This window comes from Anomaloglossus baeobatrachus, chromosome 2 (genome assembly GCF_048569485.1).
Source record: "Anomaloglossus baeobatrachus isolate aAnoBae1 chromosome 2, aAnoBae1.hap1, whole genome shotgun sequence".
Taxonomy (NCBI): Eukaryota; Metazoa; Chordata; class Amphibia; order Anura; family Aromobatidae; genus Anomaloglossus; species Anomaloglossus baeobatrachus.
The window spans coordinates 78377714-78395577 of NC_134354.1; the positions used below are offsets into that span (position 1 = coordinate 78377714).

Below are 17864 nucleotides of genomic sequence, written 5' to 3' on the forward strand. Positions count from 1 at the left end.
TCTAAGCCATGTGTTTCTGTGTATGGGAAAATTGAAAGCAACAGCTAATTAATGTGTATGGGCAGCTTTTGACTACCGCATCCCACAAAGTTCCATTGGAGGTTAACTAGACTGAAACTCACAACGACCTCCATCATCATTCATGACTACTGTTTGGAATATGTCAATGTTGAATAGAATCATGTATCATTATACGTTGTTTAAAATGACATTTAAAGTGTCACATCTAATAATACTTAAAGAAAAAATGTAACAAGACACTTGGTACTTCTTCTGAATATTTTTGGTTTACTCCTGTGACAATTTATTTAATCTCCCAGATGTTTAACGTCATGCTCAATGTCTCTCTGCAGCCTTCTGTATGGCAGACTCTTTTCGAGAACCAAGAAGGATTGATAGTGGATTCTATATCATTAAGTCACTCCTTGAATACAACATATAATATATAGCATTTGACAATGTGACCTTCTGTTTGGTTAATGTCCAGAAATTTCCACTGAGGAACATACGCCAGATACAATAATAAGAGAATCATACTGGAAATTTCAGTTTAATATTTTTAATTTCACATTCTTGTCCTTTTACTCACAATGTAGAATTCCGTGTGCATCTTCCTTTAATAAGCCAGAATTACCAAACTCTTCAGAGATCCCAGAGGTCGCTTGCAATAAGATTTACTATGCAAGAATTCTCCAAAATGGGGCTCCCGGGAGCTGCCATCATCACAGTGACAGGTTAGATGTCTCACAGATTTAATCAAGTGCTTTCTTCTGTTAATTAAATTGTAGCAAGCTGTGCCCACCTCATAATGCATTATCAATGATCATGTCTTCTACAGAAGGTGGCCAACTGCCTATCACTATGGCTGATGTCCAAGGCAAGGTGAAAAATGTGTCATTTTCCAAACCCATGGGTCATTTTTACAATAACACTCCAGCTTTTACTGTATTTTTTTAAGCCAAAGATGAAAGTGGATTCAAATGGAAAGGAAAATTAAGTAAGGAGTTACATAATGAGTTGAGTTAACCCCTTAGTGACGGAGCTAATTTTCACCTTAATGACCAGACCAAATGTTGCAATTCTGACCAGTGTCACTTCATGAGGTTATAACTCTGGAACGCTTCAACGGATCCCGGTGATTCTGAGACTGTTTTTTCATCACATATTGGGCTTCATGATAGTACCAAATTTAGGACAATATTTTTTGCATTTATTTATGAAAAAGATAGAATTTTGGCAAAATTTTTGAAAATTTAGCAATTTTCAACTTTTGAATTTTTATACCGTTAAACCAGAGAGTTCTGTGACACAAAATAGTTAATAAATAACATTTCCCACTTGTCTACTTTACATACGCACAATTTTGGAAACACATTTTTTTTTTGTTAGGAAGTTAGAGGGGTTCAAAATTTATCAGCGATTTCTCATTTTTACAGCAATATTCACAAAACCATTTTTTTAGGGACCACATCACATTTGAAGTGACTTCGATAGGCCTAGATGACAGAAAATACCCAAAAGTGACACCATTCTAAAAACTGCACCCCCCCAAAGTACTCAAAACCACATTCAAGAAGTTTATTAACCCTTCAGGTGCTTCACATGAACAAAAGCAATGTGGAATGAAAAAAAGCAAAAATTAAATTTTACCTAAAAATGTTGCTCTAACACAAATTTATTCACTTTTAGAAGAAATAACACAGCAAAATGGACCCCAAAACTTGTTACCCACTTTCTTATGAACGCACTGATACCCCACATGTGGTCAGAAACCTCTGTTTTGACAAATGGGAGGGCTCGGAACAGAAGGAGCAATATTTGAATTTTGGAAAGCAAATTTGGCTGAAATAGATTGCGGGCACCATGTTGCATTTACCGGTCCACTAAGATACCTAAACAGAAGAACCCCCTCACAAGTTACACCATTTTGGAAACTAGACCCCTCAGGGGCTCTCCTAATGCAACATGATGTCCGCTATTGATTCCAGACAATTTTGCAGTCAAATGGCACTCCTTCCCTTCCAAGCCCCGCCGTGTGCCCAAACAGTTGATTTCCACCACATATAAGGTATCGCCAAACTCAGGAGAAATTGCACAATAAATGTCATGGTAATTCTTTTCCTGTTACCCTTGTGAAAAAAAAGCTACCTGGTTGAAATAACAATTTTGTGGTAAAATTTTATTTTTTTATTTTCATGGCTCAAAGTTATAAAATTCTGTGAAGCATCTGGGGGTTCAGGGTACTCACCAAACATCTAGATAAGTTCCTTGAGGGGCCTAGTTTCCAAAATGGGGTCACTTGTGCGGGGTTTCTGCTGTTTAGGTACCTTAGGGGACCTCCAAATGCGACATGGTGCCCGCAATCTTTTTCAGCCAAATTTCCTTTCCAAAATTCAAATATTGTTCCTTCCGTTTCAAGCCCTCCCATTTGTCTAAACAAAGGTTTCAGACCACATGTGAGGTATCACCGTGCTCATAAAAAAGTGGGTAACAAACATTGAGGTCATATTTTTGGAATTATCTCTTGAAAAAGTGAGAAAATTGATGCTAAAGCAACATTTTTGAGAAAATTATTAAAATTTTCAATATGACAATGTAACGTTAACAAAATCTGTAAAGTACCTGTGGGTCCAAAATGATCACTATACCCCTAGATAGAAGCCTTGAGGTGCCTAAACAATGAAGCTCCTCAACATGTGGCCACATTTTGGAAAATAGACCCCACAAGGAATTTATCTAGATGTTTGGTGAGTACCCTGAACCCCCAGGTGCTTCACAGAAGTGTATAATGTTGAGCTGTGAAAATAATAAAATACATTTTTACCACAAAATTGTTACTTCAACCAGGTAGCTTTTTTTTTTACAAGTGTAAAAGGAAAAAAATCAGCATAAAATTTATTGTGCAATTTCTCCTGAGTATGCTGATACCTTATGTGTGGTGGAAATCAACTGTTTGGGTGCACAGCATGACTCGCAAGGGAAGGAGCGCCATTTGACTGCACAATTGGCTGGAATAATTAGCGGACGCTATGTTGCATTTGGAAAGCCCCTAAGGTGCCTAAACAGTGGAGGTCCCCCACAAGTGACCCCATTCTGGAAACAAGACACCTCAAGGATGTTATCTAGGTGTATATTGAGCAGTTTGAATCCACGAATACTTCACAGAATTTGATAAGCTTAGGTTGCCATATTGAAAATTTACATTTTTTTCACAAAAATGTTGCTTTAGTATCAAATTTTTTACTTTTTCAAGAGCCACCAACAAAACGTGGACCCACAGGTTGTTATCCAATGTCTTATGAGCACAGGGATACCCCACATGTGGCCAAAAACCTCTGTTTGGATAAATGGGAGGGCTTGGAATGGAAGGAGCACCATTTGAATTCTGGAAAAGTTGAAATAAATTGCGGGCACCATGTCACATTTGCAGGGCCCCTTGGGTACCCATACAGCAGAACCCCCGACAAGTGACCCCATTTTGGAAACTGGACCCCTCAAGGATTTTTTTCAGGAGTATAGTAAGCATTTTGAATCCACAGGTATTTCGCAAAAATGTTGCTGTAGCAACAAATTTCTCACTTTTAGGCTATGTGGCCATGATCCAGCGACACGGCGTCCAGTACACAGTATCAGCCTTCTGCAGAGATGTGAGTGTTGTCCATGGGAGAACGCAGCTGCCCATGCCCACGATTTGGGTTCAGGCTGCTGTGGAGCTCTATGCTACCTGCAGAGAACACTCTTGTCTCCGCAGCATAAATTGACATGCTGAGGCTCGGGAAGCTGCGCCACAGGTCAGTTTATGCTGCGGAGAAGAGAAGCACAGTGGGCACGGGATTTCTAAAAATCCTTCCACTCTGCTTCTACTGCACAATGCAGCGTTATGGACGCAGGGAAAACACTCTGCGCCCAAAATGCTGCAAACCCTGATTATAGGCACACAGCGTAAAATGCTACAGTGGATGAATGGATAGATGTCAAACATATATAACGTCCCACCCCCTGCATATTCTAAGCTGGCGCCTTTTAGTGCCTTTCATGTGACACTAAAGGGTGCCTATCCTTGTATTTAGCCCCCCTAAAAATTAATAATGAAAATAAACGATGTGGGGTCCCCCCTATTTTTGATAGCCAGCTAGCAGACAGCTGTAGCCTGCAAACCACAGCTGACAGCTTCACCTTGGCTGGTGATCAATTTGGAGGGCTCCCCAGGCTGTTTTTTTCTTTAAAAATAAACAAACAAACGTGGGGTCCCCCCCCAAATTAGATCACCAGCCAAGGTGAAGCGGACAGCTGGGGTCTGGTATTCTCAGGGTGGGAAGAGCCATGGTTATTGGACTCTTCCCAGCCTAAAAATAGCAGGCCGCAGCCGCCCCACAAGTGGCGCATCCATTAGATGCGCCAATCCTGGCGCTTCCCCCATCTCATCCCGCGCCCTGGTGCGGTGGCAAACGGGGTAATATATGGGGTTGATACCAGCTGTAATGTCACCTGGCATCAAGCCCTGGGGTTAGTGATGTCATGGCATCTAATCAGATACCCGACATCACTAACCCAGTCAGTAATCGAAAAAAATAAAGACAAAAAAAAAAAAATTATTTGCAAAAACACTCCCCGAAACATTTCCTCTTTTTTCAATTTATTGAAAGTAAACAAATTCCGGTCACTGTAATCCATTTTGGAGGTACACGACGACTCTGGACCTTCTAGAATATGGGGGGGCACGTTCAGGGAACGTATCCCCCATTTTCTGGAAGAGCAAGCTCTCCATGAGCAATGTGGGTGCAGTAATCTGAGAATACTGCACTCACACTGCCCCAGTCCAACCTAGGGCAGAGTGACCTGCAGTAACCTCATTCCAGAATATGAGGGGCATGCTCACAGAACGTACCCCCCATTTTCTAGAACAGCAGGCCCTCCATGTGAGGAGTGTAGCTGCAGATTACTGCACTCACGCTCCCCCGGTCCACCATACAGCAGCATGTGCAGCAGCGAGGTCAGCGTCCCTGCTTGCAAGGAGCTGGCTGACAGCCGCTGTCTGCGCATGCGCCGCCAGCTTTCCAGAAGGAGGAGGAGGGATCGCGGGGACCGGAGCAACAGCCAGGTACCGGGGAAGACCGGGGGCTGATGGGGGGTGACGGCGGGAGACCTGGCGGGACCTGGGGATGACTTTTCTGTCGCATGTGAAGTGTCACATGTGGCAAAACGAGCAGGATGAATGCGGCCGCGCGCTACTGTGCGCTGCGTGCCGCCATTTTGCATGCTCCGGCGGGGGGAATGGGGGGCTCTTTGGAGAACCGGAGGGGGCTCCGGGGGATCAGGGGGCTCCGGTGTACCGGAGGAGGGGTCAGGGGGAGGACATTTCCCTCCGATCTGAAATGTTTGATCATTTTAGATCGAATGGAAATGAATGCAGAGCCGGCGGCGGCAATTTTCGGTGCGCTTCGGCGCCATTTTGAAAGTTCCGGAGGGGGGGTAGCGGTGGGGGGGATCCTCCGGTACCGGGGGCCTTGGGGGTACTAGGGGTTTATATTTCTTTCTCATCTGACATGTTTGATCACGTCAGATGAAAAAGAAATCCGTTTTTCCGGCCATTTCTTTTTTTTTTATGTGATCGTCAGTATATGGTGTATACCGGCCATCACATTATCGGGGTCCAAAAAAAACACCCCGATTCATAATCTGGGGGGTCTCAGCTACCCCCCCGCTGGGGGGCGCTACAGGGTTTTTTCGGACCGCCGCTTTAAAGCGGCGGAACAGAATAGGTACCCTGTTTTGCCGCCGCTTTAAGTCGTACGGCCGTTGTTATGAGGTTAATCTAACATTAAAGGCTACTTTACACACAGCGACACCGCTAGCAATGTCGCTGGTGAAAGCACCCGCCCCCGTCGGTTGTGTGTCATGGGCAAATCGCTGCCCATGGCGCACAACATCGCTAACACCTGTCACACACACTTACCTTCTTAGCGACATCGCTGTGGCCAGCGAACCGCCTCCTTTCTAAGGGGGAGGTTCGTTCGGCATCACAGCAGCGTCACTAAGTGGCCGCCCAATAGAAGCAGAGGGGCGGAGATGAGTGGCCCACCTCCTTCCTTCCTCATTGCCGGCAGCCGCAGGTACGATGTTGTTTCTCTTTCCTGCGGTGTCACACATAGCGATGTGTGCTGCCCCAGGAACGACGAACAACCTGCGTCCTGCAACAGCAACGATATTTGAGATTAGAACGATTTGTCAACGATCAACGATTAGGTGAGTAATTTTGATCGTTAGCGGTCGTTCATGCGTTTCACATGAAACGACGCCGCTATCGAGGCCGAATGTGCGTCACGAATTCTGTGACCCCAACAACATCTCGTTAGCGATGTCGTTGCGTGTAAAGCCCCCTTTAGTTCAATTTGGTCAGATTTGCACAATTCAAGTGTATGCAAGAGGAGAGTGGGTTAAATTCACATAAAAAACCCATTTGATTTGAATTGGATAGACCACGACGGAGCTAAAACAAATATCTTATATTCACTTTTCCTCGAGCTTCCCCATACTTCGTTTTCAATTCATATTGATGAGTGTAACTAAATATGTCATCTGGATGGGTCCCAGCGAAAGGAAGATCTGGTCGAAAGGAACATAAAAGAAAGGAAATGGAAAAACTAATAGGAGCACTAGAGACACAACACATAGTAGGAGGGCTGAGGCGAGGTGAGATTTTTTTTAATTCCCCTCTTGTCCTTTATAATTCAGCAAAATAGCAGCTAGCCAACCAGCCACATTTACCTAGATTTGGCAAAAATTAATCACAAGAAATTCAGGCTCTGGTGAATCCAAATTTTTTTCTAAGTTCAAAGAGAATTTAGTTTGTCTCAAATCAATTTTTTCAATTATTACTTATAGGCTTCGTTGTGGCACTGGTTCTTTTTAAAACTAACTAGTGATGAGCGAACCCAGACTGTAAAAGTCTGGATCCACGCAGTTTCAAAAGTATCCGTCCCCGGGCTCAGAGTTCACAGGGAACTCCGGCTAATGATCCAGTTCTGGCACTCAAGTAAAACAAAAAAGAAGTAAAAATAAAGAAAAAAATAATAAAGTAAGTGGCGCTTCATCCTTACCGAGCCTCCGTCGTGGCTGTAACTGCTCCCATGGCCCATTCACTCCCAGGTCGCTTATTAGGCTCATGGATATGCATTGCTCGGTGTCTCTGATTTGTTGCATTCAGATGTGCCCCCACCCTGAGTGATAGCGTTTCTGATGCTTCCAATCACAAGTGCTGCCTGCCGTTCAATATCGTACAATAAAAATAAACAAACAAGGAAAAAAATACTGCAGCTTTCCCCAATATTTTGCTACCAGCACTGATAAACTTTATGGCTACAGGCTGCTGCCCCCACCCATGCGCTTATCTAGGTTGTGTTAACAAAAAGGAGCAGCATAAATTTTGAAAAACAGCTTGCAGTCCCCCTCAATTTTGATACCCAGCCATGATAAAGCCCAACATCTGGGGGCTGGCATTATCAGGTTGGGGTGACCCATGGCTATTGGGAGCCCCCAGCCTAAAAATAGCAAACTGCAGCCTCCCAGGATTGTCACACCCATTAGATGTGACAGTCCCAGCATTTTACCTGGCTCTTCCCTATTGACCTGATGTGCTTGCATTTAGTGTAATAAGGTGATAATCACAGCCCACAGCTGCCACTTAGCTCTAGATTAGTAATCGTAGCGCTCTATGAGACCCCCATTACTAAAATAAAAACAAACATTTCAGCACCAAATTAGCACCTCCTGGAAGAAAACTGCACCGAAACGGCATCAAAATTGTTTTTGTGCATTTTTTTTTGCCAAGAGATGCAGATTTGGTGCTGAAATATTTATACCATATTCCTTCACCTAATCCACACCTCATGCATAGTGATGCATTTTATTTTTTTATTTTTTTTTACCAGGAGGTGTAGATTCGGTGTAGGAATATGGTGTAAAGATTTCAGCACCAAATCTGCATCTCTCGGCAAAAAAAAATGCAGTTTTCTGCCAGGAGATGCAAGTCTATGAACTCAGTGAGGTCACCTGGGGTCAGGTTACTTGCAATCACAGGTGGCGGACAATGGGAACCTCCAGCTGTGACCGCAACTAATCTGAGTGACGTCACTACTTATCACAGCCCAGTCTCTGCCTGAACCTCACAGTGTTTAGTCATGTTCCATGATCGCACACTATGCCTTAAGTAATGTAGCAGAGCTGGAATCATTGTGGGACCTCATGTGGATTACGTAGGACCAGCAGAAATGTTTTGGCGTTAATAAAGTGGTGAAAAAGGGTGTTTATTTGTCTTTTATTTCAGATAATGGATTTTTTTGTTTTTTTGTGTTTATTTACTTTCACTTACAGATCAGTCATGGGTGATCTCAGACACTTCTCACTACTAACCTAGGGCTTAGTAGCTGCGATTAACCCCTTATTACCCAGATTACACCTGCACCAGCGCAATTAGGAAGAGCCGGGTAAAGTGATGCTATTGTCGCATCTAATGGATGTGACATTCTTGGGTGGCTGCAGGCTGCTATTTTTAGGCTGGGACACCCAGCAGTGAGGCTTTATCATGGCTGGATATCAAAATTGGGGGATATTGCACATCATTTTTTTAAATCATTTATTTAAATAATTTAAAAAAGTTGCATGCTGTTCCTTTTATTTTGATACACAGCCAAGATAAGTGCATAGCTGGGGGCTGCAGCTTGTAGCTGTATGCTTTGTCTGTGCTTGGTATCATAATACGGGAGGACCCTATGCCATTTTTTTAGTCATTTATTTATGTAATTATTTATTTATTTTTATACCTTGATAGACGCACATAGCGTCAGTGATTGGAAGCAGTCAGCTGACACCCTGATACTCAGGGTGGGGGCGTGTCTGACTGCAACCAATCACAGATGCTGGAGGGCGGGGAAAGCAGTGCATATGCATGAGCCTAACGAGCTGCCCAAGAAGTGAATGGGCAGCCGCGGAGCAGTGACAGCCACACCGGAGCCTTGGTATGTATAGCATACCTGCTCTCCATATCCCTCCTACCACATTTTTAATTGCCGGGTTCTGGTCCCCACAGATTTATATGGGGACTGGCTTTTAGACAGATATCCAGGATCCAAAACCATATTTTGTTTTAAATCCGATCATGTCCACCGGTCCCAGGTATCTGCGAGTCCACTCATCACTAATGATATTCCTAAAAAGTATTTACTTACCAAGGCATCCAGTTTTCTAAATACATGAGATTCAGCAGCTGAAGGAAGAGAAATGACTAATTAGGGGGCTTTTCACTATCGATGTCGTTGGTGAAAGAACCCACTTCCGTCGGTTGTGCGTCACGGGAAAATCGCTGCCCGTGGCGCACAACGTTAGGACCCATCACACGGACTTACCTGCCTAGCGACGTCGCTGTGGTCGGTGAACCGCCTCGTTTCTAAGGGGGCGGTTCGTGCGGCGTCACAGCGACGTCACACAGCAGGCAGCCAATAGAAGCGGAGGAGTGGAGAGCCGCCGCAGGAAAGTTACGCCCTCCTCGTTGCTGGCAGGACGCAGGTACGGTGTTGTTCCTCGTTCCTGGAGTGTCACACGTAGCGATGTGTGCTGCCTCAGGAACGATGTACAACCTGCGTCCTGTACGAGCAATGACATTTGGGAAATGGACGACGTGTCAACAATCAACGATTTGGTGAGTATTTTACATCGCTCGTACGTGTCACACGCAACGACGTCGCTAACGAGGCCGGATGTGCGTCACGAATTCCGTGCCCCCAATGACATCACGTTAGCGATGTCATTGCCTGTAACGGGCCTATAGCCCTGAAATACTGGGGATGAGTTTGTTAATAGATGGATGGCAGTATGTAAAAGACGTAGAATGATATTTGCAATAGATCTTTTACTTAAAATATAAATTGGAAAACTAGATAAAGAAAAGTTACATATAAGTCTCATAATTGCAGACAGTGTTGCCTTGCAACGGCACATCCAGTGATTGTTGCGTTACGATTTACAGGGGCCATAACAAAGTTACTGCAACATGTAATCAATGCAATAAATAGTTTAATTGATCACAAAATTAAAGAAAGCTTTAGAAAACACGGACGGTGAAAAAAAGCAAAAAAAACCTGAACGTTCCTGTGCACATCCTAAAGCTCCCTTGTGTATACATGCTGCACGTTCCCAGTCTCTCCTCACAGGGGTATCTTACAATTCAGAAGTAAGACCGTTTTCAGATCTGTCAAAACAGCAAAAGCAAACTCCAGCCTCCCTCTCTTAAAGGGACAGAGCTTTTATCACTAAATTAAAAAAAATGTTCCTAATTGTATATATTTGAGAAATATTTGTTCTTGATCTTTTTTTTTTTTCAGGAACATGTCTAAGAGGTGATAGGTGTTTTTTAAAGGGAATCTGTCAGCAGGTTTTTACTACCTCATCGGAGAGCAGTACAATGTAGGCAATGAGATTCTGATTAAAAATGATGTATCACTTAGATTACTGAGTGCAGCTGTTCTGACACAATCAGATTTTTTAGATTTAGCCATGTAGCAGAACTGAGTGAATTTCCCTGCCCACCCCAGGCTCTTAATAAAGATTGTACATTGACAGTGAGGTGTCAATCAGTGGAGGTGGCGTTCCTGTCTGCCATGTGTGGAAGGAATGATAAGGGTCCTGCTGCTTAAAAAAATATAGCAAATAAACAACAGATCGGACTGTGACAAGACAGGCATCTCTATACTTTGTGTTAACCCTTGCAGCATGCTGACTTCATCATACATAGAAAAAACCTGCTGACAGATTCCTTTTAGTAGGGTTACATAGTTACAAAGGTTGAAAAAAGACCTAAGGCAGGCTTTGCACATTACGACATCGCAGCATCGGCTTGCGATGTCGTAATGTGCAAAGCCTGCCTTAGGTCTTTTTTCAACCTTTGTAACTATGTAACCCTACTAAAAGGAATCTGTCAGCAGGTTTTTTCTATGCATGATGAAGTCAGCATGCTGCAAGGGTTAACACAAAGTAGTTGCAATAGTCCCCGCCCCCGTCGCAGGTACGATTCTTGTGATAGCTGGCGTAGCGAACATTATCGCTACGCCAGCTTCACATGCACTCACCTGCCCTGCGACCGTCGCTCTGGCCGGCGACCTGTCTCCTTCCTAAGGGGGCGGGTCGTGCGGCGTCATATCGACATCACACGGCAGGCGGCCAATAGCGGCGGAGGGGCGGAGATGAGCAGGATGTAAAAATCCCGCCCACCTCCTTCCTTCTCATTGCAGCCGGGAGGCAGGTAAGGAGATGTTCCTCGCTCCTGCGGCCTCACACACAGCGATGTGTGCAGCCATAGGAACGAGGAACAACATCGTACCTGTCTCTGCACCGGCATTATAGAAATGTCGGAGAATGCACCGATGATACGATAACGACGCTTTTGCGCTCGTTAATCGTATCATCTAGGATTTACACACTACGACATCGCAAGTGACGCCGGATGTGCGTCACTTTCGATTTGACCCCACCGACCTCGCACCTGCGATGTCGTAGTGTACAAAGCCGCACTAAGTCTATCTAGTTCAACCTTCCTCCACCAATTCCATGACAAACATATTCATGGCCTATACTTACGTTAGCTCATAAGTATCAGATCAAAACCTATATAAAGTCTGCACAAAAAATATGGGAATGTGTTATTGTCTGACATGACCAAGGTTTAACTTTTTGGCCATATTTCCAAAAGGTTTATTTGGCACAAAGCCAATCCTGTGCTGTGGAAAAAAGTTCTTTCTATGATTTTTTTACATGACAAAAGCCTCATATTTGAATTGGGGGGTGTATACTTTTTTATCCACTGTACACATTTTTTGGTATAATATCTTTGCTTTTTAATACACTTTGTCCATCTGTCAGTTACTTTTTTTTCCTTCATTAATAAATATTTTTTGGCTGAGCTGCAAATCACAAATGCACTTGTTTCTTCTCTTCACCATATGTGAGTCTTCGTCTTCTTTTTTTCTGGGGACCTAAAAGGTGATAGGCCAATGGGGCAAGATCAGGATTATAGGTAGGATGCTTTAACACCGTTGGCACCACTTGTGGATGTGGATGAGGATCCATCTCCTCCTTCATGGCTGACACTTGTGCGACCTTCCTTGAACTTCTCTATCCAGTCATATACACTTCTTTGTGAAAAAACACTTAATCTACACTGTGCAAATAGTCTTCAATAAATATCAAAACCAGAGACACCCTCAGATTTCAAAAGAATTAATAATTTCACACTGTTCTTATTTACAAGTCAAAATTGGGGCAGCCATTGTGTCTCACATCCTAGTCACAAATCAGCTTACGTAACACTTACCAGTAGCGACTGGTGAGACAGCAACCACCAACGTAAAGTGCTTGATAAGACAGTGCAGCCAACAGAAGTTTTAGTATAACTGTAGTACGCACAAATTTTTACTTATCCTCACAGAATTAGCCTTGGAAGCGTCCCTGTATTACATTTTTTAGGCCTCCTTCACACGTCAGTGATTCTGGTACATGTGGCGCCCCAGGATCTGGTTGCCACAACAGCATTGCCCCCTCAAAAGGGTTAATGCTGAGCCTGGAGGTAATTGGGAGGTCCATTGACCAGTGAGTGCCAACATCCAACGCAGTTTCTCCCTCAGGCCAGCAGAGGGAGCTCTGAACCTGGAGTTCCAGGGAGCATTCCTCAAGCCTGACCTGAGGGAGGAGTTAGTGTTCAGTCTGTTAGGGAAGTTTGGAGAGTGAAGACGCAGAGTAGTGCTGTCCTGTGAGCTGGGGTTTGGAGCTCAGATAGCTCAGCCCAGAAAAGCAGGATTTGCAGAGAGGCACAGCAGAAGAATTAGACATCGGAGTCTGTGGTTGTCAGGGTGTAAAACCCTTTCCTGGTAGCCGAATCCGGAGGGCAGGAGAACTGCAAGCCCCTAGCCCATAAGCAACCTGAAGGTACAGCTGCATCACCAGGGCCCGGTGTGGACTCCAGCAGAGAAGCACCAGAGAGGGCCTGCGCAGCCTACCACACAGGGAGAGGGATGTACTACTGGTCCCAGCAGCGAGAGGGCCATTGCTAATCCAGAGTGCAGGGTCCTATGAAAGTAAAGGAAGAACAGGGAGTAGGTCTCATACTCAGCTAGCCAAAAAGATCACCCCAGTTACTTTCAGGCCGGCCGGAGCCCTCTACCACCTGTAACGGTCTCCCAGGACTAACCGTTTATCCAGTAAAAGAGGAGAAGGTAAAGACACTGTTGTTTGTGTCCGGTCCTTTCACCGCCCTGTCGGCCCTGCACTACACCGCAACTACACCGACACTTACAAGCACCAACTGTTGCCCCGGGGTCCAGCTCCACCTGTGGGGAGCACTACCACCATTGCTGCCGTTCCATCACCCCCAGAGGTCCCATACAGCAGCGGCGGCTTAATAGCCGTAAACCACAGGTGGCGTCACGAATATAAACTTTAAGCACCCCCATTGAAGCCTTATTAATTGACTCCCGCCAGGGTCACGGAGTCGGGCCCCGCCACCCCTGACGACCGCCGGACTAGTCCGGCCCAGCACTGGGTGTCCCATAGCCCTGGGGTGGGCGAGTCAACTTTGGCGTCATGAACAGTATTTTGTGCCCAGTCCCACCGGGTACTGTGCGCCTTTGAAAGGACTGTGTGTTTTACTGTTTGAAAACTGCCGCCGCCATTACCGCTTGCAGAGCGCGGGAAGAAAAGGGGCGTGTCTGAGAAAAAGAGCGCGAAGAGAGCGCGCCATCAGAGCAGAGGTTCGTTAACCCCGAGCGACTCTGAGGAGATTTTGAAAAGAGAGCGGAGCCTGGTAAGGTCCACTAAGGGGGGAGAAAGATGTCCGATTCAGAGGGAGAACAGGTGGCTGTGATAGCTCAAGACGCAGCAGCACCGGCCAATGGGATCCCAGTCGCCGTCGCCCCACCCCCGCTGCAGCGCCTGTAATGCCGCTCACCATGCCATACCTTCCGTGAGCGGACTGGCTACCGCAGTATTCCGGGGAGTCACATACCCTGAGCGACTTCAGAGAAAGACTGCACAGCTTGTTTAAAGTGTACCCTCTGACTGAGAGCCTGAAAGTGGGCATAATAATAGGACAGTCAGCTTGCGCAGCCCAGCGTGAAGTAAAGTCCTGGCTTGACACTGATAAAGGGACAGTCACCCAGATACTGGCCAAGTTAAAGAGTACTTTTGACACCCGCACTGCAGCAGAAATAAAAATGAGATTCTTTGGGTGCAAACAACGGGCCACGGACAGCATACAGGACTTTGCCTTAAACCTGCAAGAGGCCCTGAGAGCAATTAGACAGGTGGACCCAGAGAGCGTACGTGAGGAAGACAAACTCCTAACTGAGCAGTTCATACAAGGGCTCCTGTCAGACGCCCACAGGATACAGCTGCGTATCATGGTCTTGCAGAACCCTGCTCTGGACTTTGCAAAGTTTAAGGACCAGGCCATTCGAGTACTGAGGGAGTCCACATCAAATGACCCGGTACCCCTCCGGCCACTTGCTATCACGTACCCGGAGGTAGTGCCTGCAACCCCAGCCACTGCAGGGGCCAAGGTGCAGTCCCTGGATAAAGATCCCTCTGCCAAGCTCAGACAACAGGTCCAGGAACTGGCCAAGACTGTGGCTGTCCTTGAAAAGACCGTGCAGTCTCTACAAGTGACCCCACCGCCGGCGAGAATCGAGTTGGCCTCCAGTCCAGATGACGTCCCGTGGATGCGACAAAAGAGGATTCCGCCGACCAGAGGAAAAGACACAGACCGGTACGACCCAGCTGGACAACCGATCTGCCGCCGCTGCAGCCAGGTGGGCCACTTAGCAAGGCACTGTCCTTTAAACGGGCCGACCCTGGGGCCAGGAGCCAACCCCCAGGTGTAAGAAAGCCTGGCTCAACTCCCTGGCGCAGCAAGTATGTGGGAGGACGACCGGTCCTTCCTATTGTGCTGGATGGGATCCCTTTGACTGCCCTCCTGGATACGGGGTCCCAGGTAACAACCATCCCTTATAAACTGTACAAAATATATTGGGCTGATTCAGACATTGACCATGGCCCAGATGATGATTTAACAATTGTGGCCAGTAATGGTCAGCCCTTGCCTCAGATTGGGTATAAGGAAGTAACCATTAAAGTGGGGCGGGTAGAATTGCCATGTCAGGGGATGATAATTGTAGATATTGATCGCAAAGAATCTAACCCACTGCTAACAATTGGTACAAATGTAATGGAAAATTGTCTTGCCGAAGTAATAATTTTGTTGCAGCAGGCGGCTGAAACTGCCAGCTCCGGGCAGCAGTGTGCCCTACAGAGGGAGATCAGAGCCCTGATGAGGAGGCAGCAGGTAGAGCTGGCCGGAGGAGAAATTGGCAGTGTGAGGGTAAGTGACCCCTTTCCCATTGCAATACCCCCAAGAAGTGAAATGTTGATATGGTGTCGGGAAGCAATAGGCCTCAAAGGTCAAGATTACCAGGCCCTGGTGGAACCTGTGTATTCAGACAGTAGACCTGGAGTCCTGATAGCCAGAGGGGTAGCAGACGTCTGCAAGGGAAGAGTGCCCGTCTGCGTCCTGAATTGTGGGGAGGAGGAAGCCAAATTGCCCCGGTACGCCACTGTAGCAACACTGTACACTGTCAGTAACAATACCATCAAAGCAGTGGAACCCTTGATCTCGTCCGACCAGGCGGAAGACAATGGCTCCAAGGGACAGCTGGAGGACTGGTGTCAAAAATTACATGTGGGCACCGACTCCACCCCCTCACACCAAAGCATGGGGTTTTCCGGGTGGTACAGGAGTATGAGCGGGTCTTCAGCAAACACTCCCTAGATTTTGGGCAGGTAAAAGGGGTTAAACATCAAATCCCCACTGGTGACCATCATCCCATTAAAGAGAGATACCGCCCTGTACCCCCAGCACATTATCAGTGTGCCAAAGAAACATTACGGGAAATGAAGGAGGCTGGGGTTATCAGAGATAGTTGTAGCCCCTGGGCAACTCCCCTAGTGCTCGTAAAGAAAAAAGATGGCACAATGAGAATGTGCGTTGATTAGAGGCAAATTAACCACATTACACATAAAGATGCTTATCCACTACCTAGAATAGAAGGGTCATTAGCAGCTTTAAAATCAGCTAACTATTTCTCCACCTTGGATCTCACCAGTGGGTATTGGCAGGTTCCCATGGCAGAGGCAGACAAGGAGAAGACTGCATTCACGACACCAATGGGTCTCTGCGAGTTCAATTGTATGCCGTTCGGGCTCTGCAACGCCCCAGGAACATTTCAGAGATTGATGGAGTGCTGCTTGGGCAATTACAACTTTGAAACCGTGCTATTGTACCTGGATGACGTCATAGTCTACTCCAAGTAGTCAGAGACAAACACCAGAGCTACGCAGGTCCCAACGTAGCACTCGGGGACAGCCCCCTCCAAAGTATAGAGAGTAAAAAGAAAAAGTAGCTATTAGAGTGTATAAAGTTATTTAAAATGTCTCGTATAAAATGCTTTTTATTTTAGGTGATTAAGTAAATGGACAATTGGGCCACTGGACTATGGGTGGCCAACACTTTAATTGTTTATAGTTTGCACCTACTGTGCTCTTCACCCCTGAAGAAAAACCTGTCCGGCGTGCATAGAGTGGGGTCATCAATGCTCTGACGCACGCCCAGAGCCTACGTTGGGGGTTTTATCGTGGCGGGTCCCCCATGGAGCAGTGTAATGGACACCCGGCAGGGAGCCACACTGGACTCTTATAGTGTTATTTAAGTTGTAACGTTTAAGAAAATGTGCCTCCCTCCATGGGATGAAATGTTCAAATATTCTTCTTTTTGTTTCCTTTGTCCAGGAGAACTAGTTTTAACTAAGGGGGAGTGTGGCGCCCCAGGATCTGGTTGCCACAACAGCATTGCCCCCTCAAAAGGTTTAATGCTGAGCCTGGAGGTAATTGGGAGGTCCATTGGCCAGTAAGTACCAACATCCAATGCACTTTCTCCCTCAGGCCAGCAGAGGGAGCTCTGAACCTGGAGTTCCAGGGAGCATTCCTCAAGCCTGACCTGAGGGAGGAGTTAGTGTTCAGTCTGTTAGGGAAGTTTGGAGAGTGAAGACACAGAGTAGTGCTGTCCTGTGAGCTGGGGTTTGGAGCTCAGATAGCTCAGCCCAGAAAAGCAGGATTTGCAGAGAGGCACAGAAGAAGAATTAGACATCGGAGTCTGTGGTTGCCAGGATGTAAAACCCTTTCCTGGTAGCCGAATCCAGAGGGCTGGAGAGCTGCAAGCTCCTGGCCCATAAGCAACCTGAAGGTACAGCTGCATCACCAGGGCCCAGTGTGGACTCCAGCAGAGAAGCACCAGAGAGGGCCTGCGCAGCCTACCACACAGGGAGAGGGACGTACTACCGGTCCCAGCAGCGAGAGGGCCATTGCTAATCCAGAGTGCAGGGTCCTATGAAAGCAAAGGAAGAACAGGGAGTAGGCCTCATACGCAGCTGGCCAAAAAGATCACCCAAGTTACTTTCCGGCCGGCCGGAGCCCTCTACCACCTGTAACGGTCTACCAGGACTAACCATTTATCCAGTAAAAGAGGAGAAGGTAAAGAGACAGTTGTTTGTGTCCGGTCCTTTCACCGCCCTGTCGGCCCTGCACTACACCGCAACTACACCGACACTTACAAGCACCAACTGTTGCCCCGGGGCCCAGCTCCACCTGTGGGGAGCAGTACCACCATTGCTGCCGTTCCATCACCCCCGGAGGCCCCATACAGCAGCGACGGCTTAATAGCCGTAAACCACAGGCAGCGTCACGAATATAAACTTTAAGCACCCCCACTG

At 46.4% G+C, this 17864-nt stretch overlaps 1 protein-coding gene across 3 annotated transcripts in view; it reads left to right on the top strand.

The window, feature by feature from the left end:
* HTR1F (5-hydroxytryptamine receptor 1F) overlaps positions 1-17864 on the top strand; it is a 417661-nt gene that overhangs the window by 355892 nt on the left and 43905 nt on the right. The window contains exon 1 of one of the 3 annotated variants that reach the window (XM_075333086.1): positions 617-734. The exons of the other annotated variants lie outside the window; for them this stretch is intronic. The gene's annotated coding sequence lies outside the window, so the exon portion shown is untranslated. Of the gene's footprint in view, positions 1-616; positions 735-17864 lie in introns of those variants that run through there. 3 annotated transcript variants of the gene reach the window in all.